We start from the raw sequence: 7,006 nt of genomic DNA on the forward strand, positions 1-7,006 counted from the left end.
GAAATTATTCCTGATCCAAGTGAAAGAAGCAGAAATCCCTTGAAATGTATTAAATTCTTGCCCTACTAAAAATTTGCCAGAAACTCTACCTATACATTTTCTTACTCATTTCATGTTCATATTTTCAAAAGTCAAACAAAAATAAACAAACAAGACTCGTTTTTTGACAGTCTTAATGAAAAAATTTTTTTCTCATTAATGGTTTCAGTCAAGAATGAGAGCACAATATAGAAAACCTAGATTTATTTGTTAAACTATTACAAAGACAAAACAATTATCATTGAAGCACTCTGAGGATTTCATCCCAATTTCACTTGTTATGGAAACCGACCTAAGAGGTTAGAAATTAAAGGATATAACCTAAGAGGTTATAACAAAACAGACTGGTGAAACATGGTGAAAGGAGTAAAACCTAGTCAGAAGCATCCGTGTTAGTGGTATTTTATGTGGCTAGGGTATTTCCCAAGAGGCTCCCTAAAGATGCCTGAATTAATTAATCTGGGCCCCAAATTAGTAAAAAAAAACAAAAACAAAAAACCCCTTATCCCTGTGAAGAACGAGCAGAGGCCAAGATTTCTCTGAGATCTCTTTGTCTTTCTTTTTAAGGGGTAATGGGACTCTTAGACTGTAAAAGGGTTTATCTTAGATTCAGCCTCCCTCCTTCCCATCCAGTCTACCTACATCTTCAAGTGCCTGCGCATTCTCAGGTAGGTCTGCCAGGTTACAGAAGATGCATATAGTGAAGGCTGGAACTATAGGCCTACTCAGAGGGCACCTATACACAGAAATTTTGGGGTAGATGATAAACTACAAATACCCTACTGGTTAAGTTAATTCACCTTTGTTAATAAAGGTCATAGTTTCTTCTGCTGGTGACAACTTTCTGTCTCAGTATAGTCTGTCTCAAAAAAGAACTGGTTCAGGTAAATTTTGGAGAAGGAAAAAGATTTCATCAACACCCACTCCACAGTAGAAGAGGCACCAAGTTCTTTCCTAGTTACGAGCAGAATCTGAAAAACAAAAGATTTACAGTGTTTATAATAATAGCTATTATTTATTGAATGCCTAGTCAAGAGTGCCAGAGAACTTAGATATATATCTTAGTCTTTGCAACAATCCTGCCAGGTAGTTTATCAACCCCATTTTCAAATGAGGAAACTGAGGATTAAAGAAGTTATGTGCCTTGTCCAAAGGCACAGAAGCCGGTATACGGTAGAGCTGTGATTCTACCACTCCTGTGCCTTGACTCCACCCCATCTCCTGCACCGAGAGGTCCTAGTTCCATTATCTTGAAATCATTAATGGTTGCATAAACACTCTAATTATTCCTTCTTCATTCCTTAAAGGCAAAAACAAGTTAAAATGATTAAAAATTTAAAGACATTGTTTGGAATTCAGGTCAATTATCCAGATGAATAATTTGTATAAACTTTATGAACAAAATAGCTCTCTACTCCAGCTGTAGCATAAAATGAATAGAAAACAAATCATCAGCTCATTAGAAAGCTTGTGGTTATTTTATGATTATTTCACCATAAAATTACATTACAAAGAATCCTAAGAATTCTCACCAGTGAACTGCAGTAACATCTCATCTGTGTAACCATTAGTGACACAACAAATGCGTTTCTTATTAATACAGTAGTGGGTACTCTCTGAATAGTCTATTTTTCAAGAAGAAATACGTAAAAGCCAGAAGATCAAAAAATGTTTTCCAGTTTCAATAAAAGGTACTAAGTATTACTGAACTGAAAAAGTTAACATGCTATAAAGAACATGATAAGCAGGAAAGTGAGAAGGGAAGAAGACTTAAGTTGGCACCAAAAGATTTCCCATACAGTGTAAGAGTGAAGTACTGATATCTGGAACTGTAAGATCTGAAAATTAAAGGTAACAGAGCTGCAGCAATATGAACACGTAATTTTAGCTAATTGCAGAGGAGACAATGCTGGTTTTAGACTATATGGCTACAATGACAGAAATAAATGCTGTGGAAATAAAAATTAAGTATTTAAAGCAAGAAATATAAATCACAGAACTCTAAAAGATTATTCTGATAGTTCCACTGGCAGCACCTGAGAGGAAACAGAGATTCATTATCATTTTTCATGGTTATAGTAAAAAGAAATGTTATGTTCACATGGCAACAATTTGGAAGGTAAATGGAACTTGGAAAAAGGAGGGATCTCACAACCCAACTGGATGACTCACAACAGTATAAGAGTGAAGCCAAAATATATAAATCTTGCCACACTATTACTATATGCTTTAAAATAAAGGACCTGGGCATAAGTAACACCTCAAAGACTGGAGACAGCCAGTATTCAAGAAAATGCTACCTGGTCAGAAGTAGGAGGACACTGTAGAGGGGAAAGAGGGACAACAATTTTAACAAAGTAAAAATCTTACAGCTCATAAGGGAAGGCCAACTAGGATTACTAGTCCTAGAGCTCTAGGTGGTATGAATTAACCACATAACCCTCAGTTATTATCAAACATACAGTTGAGATACTCAAGCTGGCAAAGGACAATTTATTTCTCAGGGTAACATGCAGCAAAGTCAGGGACAAACTTTAGGCAAAGCTCACAAGAATGTGTCAGGGAAAACTGGCTGTGAGCTCTTATGTCAGTCAAGAAAGCAGGAATGAAGCAACTTGGGAAATGACAGCTTTTGGAAAAGTGTGCATGGCCTTACGGTTTGGCAAACTGGTCTTGAACACTAAGGTGCCCAGGACCTTGGTCCTCCATTATTTTCAGAAGGAGGGAAGCCAATACAAGATTATGATGAAATTAGGGGTGTTTGGGTGGCTCAGTTGGTTAAGTGATTGCCTTCAGCTCAGGTCATGATTCCAGGGACCTGGCATGGAGCCCCATATCGGGCTCCCTGCTCAGCAGGAAGTCTGCTTCTCCCTCTTCCTCTACCGCCTCTCCTGCTCTTGCTCTCTCTCTCTCAAATAAATAAATAAAATCTTAAAAAAAAAAAAAAAGGATTATGATTAAATTAAAGACTTAGATACAGTATGGAATTGCTACTTCCTCCCTAAACTGAACAGCAGTGAGTTGCAGCAAATCTTGCTTTGTGATTTCTGATGTACATGTTAAGGTTTCAAACACCACAAGTGGGAAAAGGTGACTCAAGAGCAGAACGGGAGATTATCTCAGGCTCTGCTGCTCCCAACCAGGGAGCCCATTTCTGAATAATGGGCTAATGTCCTCCTCCTGAGTTCACTGAAGTTGGGTGTGTCTTATTCTTTCATGCCTCAATGCCTAGCACTGCCCAATGTCTAACACAGCACTTAACATGTAGTGCTCAGTAAATGTTAACCTGAACATCACTGTTTGCAGACCTTGACTCCTTAGGGGGAAAAAAACCACGTAAGTCTCAATAATTTCAGAAATGGATAACTAACATCTTTCCAAGCTGCTAATTATATAGAGTTCTCCTGAAAATAAAAATTATTTCACATGATTTTCAAGTTCAATGACAAGGAAGAAAATAAACTACTCACCCCACAGCAGCATAAATCATTTTCAGTGATCAACATCTGCATCCTCAAACTGTCCAGCAACCGTTGGTGTAGTGTCTACCTCCATCCCATCTAAAAAAAAAAAAAAAAAAAAAAAATCAACTGCTGAGCAACAGTCTACTGAGCTCTTCAGACAGGTAAAGGGTCAACCTATTCATCAAGCAGAAGCTAGTGCCCTCTGTTGGTCAAAGTTGCTATTTCTTTCTACTGTGAAAAAGTAACAAGGAACAACCAAAAAAGAAAAATTCCACCTGTACATTTTTTTACTTTATAAATTCTCAACCTCAACACTAAAAGAACATTAGATAAGAAGTTTTTAATGTAGTAAAGAGTTTTATATGTGCTCTGAGCATACAGATGCTGTTCATCTTGCTCAGAAACGAAATGATTCTAAAGTGATGGGAAGAAAACTCAGTTATGTGTTCCGTTAATAAAGAAAAATTAAAACAAAAAAGTTTTTAATGTAGTTAGCATCAACTGTTCACTCTTCACAGAACTGTGCTGGGTATTTACTGTGTGACATTATCATTATTATTATTATTTTAAGATTTAATTTATTTGAGAACGAAGAAGAGAGAGAGCATGAGCGGAGGGGAGGGATAGAGGGAGAAACAGACTTCCTGCTGAATGGGGAGTCCGATGTGGGGCTCGATCCCAGGACCCAGAGATCACAACCTGAGCTGAAGGCAGACACTTTACCGACTGAGCCACCCAGGTGCCCCATTATTTTCATTTTTTTTTTTTTTTAAGATTTTTTTTTTTATTTATTTGACAGAGAGAGACCCAGCGAGAGAGGGAACACAAGCGGGGGGAGTGGGAGAGGGAGAAGCAGGCTTCCCGCTGAGCAGGGAACCCGATGCGGGGCTCGATCCCAGGACCCTGGGATCATGACCTGAGCCGAAGGCAGACGCTTAACGACTGAGCTACCCAGGTGCCCCCCCATTATTTTCATTTTTAAAGGTATAAAAGTCCTATCCTCACAAAGCTGATGACATAATTCTGAGAAAAGACAAAATAAGCAGAGTGAGGTTCTTGCCTGTTTTTCTCATTTCATAGGGGGAAAAAAGCGTGTGTGTGTGTGTGTGTGTGTGTGTGTGTGTGTAGGGAGAGACAAGGAAAAAAAGCCCTCTGGAAAGAGCTGTTTAGAACTGCTTTCTCCATTTTGGCACCTCCCATTCACCTTCAACTCTTCAGCCCACAACAGGCTTCTGCCTGAGCCCCCCAGTACTCCACCTGGACATGCAGCAGGGTGTGCAAATGTAACACATATGTAAAACTAACTCATCATCTTTCCACATAGAAATGCTTCTCATGGGGCACCTGACTGGTTCAGTTGGTAAAGCATGCAACTCAATCTCAGGGTCAAGAGTTCAAGCCCCACATTAGGGGCGGAGCCTACTTTAAAAAAAAGGGGGGGGGCAACTAAGTGGCTCAGTTGTTAAGCATCTGCCTTCGGCTCAGGTCATGATCCCAGGGTCCTGGGATCGAGCCCCGCATCGGGCTCCATGCTCTGCGGGAAGCCTGCTTCTCCCTCTCCCACTCCCCCTGCTTGTGTTCCCTCTCTTGCTCTGTCTCTCTCTGTTAAAAAAAAAAAAAATCTTAAAATTTTTTCTCTATCCTAACATTCTTACTAAAGGATACCTCTCACCTGTCCAATTCAGAAACCCCTACCACATCTCTAATTTCTGTTGCTTCTCTCAAACATCTCTCAAATCTGTTAAGTCTTTAACATTCACTGCCACTATCAAGTGCAGGCCACGATCTCTCATCTAATTTAAATCATAACTTATTTAACAGAGTTTCTCTTTGGGGCGCCTGGATGGCTCAGTCCAAGTGTCTGTGTTCAGCTCGGGTCATGATCCCAGAGTCCTGGGATCGAGCCCCACATAAGGCTCCCTGCTCAGCAGGGAGTCTGCTTCTCTGCCCCTCCCCTGACTTGTGTGCATTCTCTCTCTCTAAAATAAATAAGTAAAATCTTAAAAAAAAAAAAAAAGAGTTTCTCTTCTATCCTCCAAGATTTCCCTCTGAAATCAATTTTCCATTATCACAGCCAGGGTCATCTTCTGAAACACTAATCAAACTAAAAATTCTTCACTTCACATTCCCATTGGCCTAAGCGTAACACTGAAATTCTTTAAAACAGCTTTCAAGTTCCATTAAGATACAACCAGTTCACTACTCCACCTTTATCTGTTGCTGTAATAACTACCCTTCATACTCAAGAGTTCCAGACATAATGAACTACTTTCAGTCCCCCAAGTTGAATGGTCTCTTGAAGTTCTGCACATGGCTGATCATGTTACCTGCCTCTCTCCCCAACCTGTAGGTAATCCCCCTTCACCCCGGTCACTTTATTCATCTTTCAGATCTTGACTTAGATGTCACTTACTCCATGAAACTTGAATCTCTGACTATCCAGGCTGGGTGAAGAGTCCAGCTTCTGATTCCATAGCTTCTCAAGCTTCCCCTATAACTTAGTGCTGTATCACAATGTACTGCCTAATTAGTTAATTTTTCTCTACACAAGAATGCCATTGATATGAACACAGTAATCTCATCTTACTTGGGCACTGCTATATTCTCTGTACCTGGCATAATAACTCAATAAACACTTCTTACATAAATAAGCACATGAAGCACTGACATACCACAAGGAGATAGGGTGTTTGTTTTTCAGTGCAAAAAAGATGGTTTTATTAAAGCATGGGGAGCAGGACTGGGCAGAAAGAACTGCGACAGGGTGTATTTAAACGGCAAAAAGATTGAAATTTGCCAAGACAGCGATCTTAGGTGTTCTACCACAAAAAAATGGGTAACTACGTGAAAAGATGGGTATGTTAACTGACTTGACTGTAATAATTATTTCACTATGTATATGAAAACATCATCTGGCATACCTTAAACATAAACAATTTTTAGCCAGTTAAAAAATTTTAAAAATAAATTTAAAAAAAAATGCACAAGTCAAACAAAATAAATAAATCAATGGCAAAAAGAGTGACATGGGTACTTAGAACTTTAGAAGATGGGGAACGGTATAGGCTGAAAAAGTTTCATATATAGGCAACTCTCAATATGCTAATAAGGCTTAGGAATAAAAGTTCAAAAATCTCACATAGCAAAAAGTGTTTGTGATCTTAAAATCATCTGCTATAAAGCATTAAACAAGGAATTTTACAATTAAAAAAAAAAACTCTTCAGTGAAGAAAGGCTTTTCAATGTCCAAGGACACTCGCCCATCAATCACTGTAATAAAAAGAAGGTACCATCTTGAATTCTTTCAGCTAAGAGTTTAGTAGTACACTAGAAAATCATCTGAGCCATCTCATCCTATAGCCTATGTTATAGGCTCACCAAGTAGGACTTAAAATGGAGAGAATATACAAGGAATAAGTGTGACCCAAAGCCTAAACTTTTCCAAATTAAAATATCCCAGGACTGGGGCGCCTGGGTGGCTCAGATGGTTAGGCATGTGCCTT

The 7,006-nt window shown here is 39.0% G+C and overlaps 1 long non-coding RNA gene across 1 annotated transcript; it reads right to left on the bottom strand.

Annotated features, from left to right (window-relative positions):
* Positions 1-228: 228 nt before the first annotated feature.
* Positions 229-4,264, bottom strand: LOC145718606 (uncharacterized). Its single transcript, XR_014141918.1, has 2 exons — positions 3,510-4,264; positions 229-1,010 (listed from the first exon to the last, which is right to left on the bottom strand). It is a non-coding gene; the product is annotated as an uncharacterized LOC145718606 (long non-coding RNA).
* Between the last annotated feature and the right edge of the window lie 2,742 nt (positions 4,265-7,006).

The sequence above is a fragment of the Leptonychotes weddellii genome, unplaced genomic scaffold, assembly GCF_054177405.1.
Source record: "Leptonychotes weddellii isolate Sample4059 unplaced genomic scaffold, ASM5417740v2 HiC_scaffold_1824, whole genome shotgun sequence".
NCBI classification, from domain to species: domain Eukaryota; kingdom Metazoa; phylum Chordata; class Mammalia; order Carnivora; family Phocidae; genus Leptonychotes; species Leptonychotes weddellii.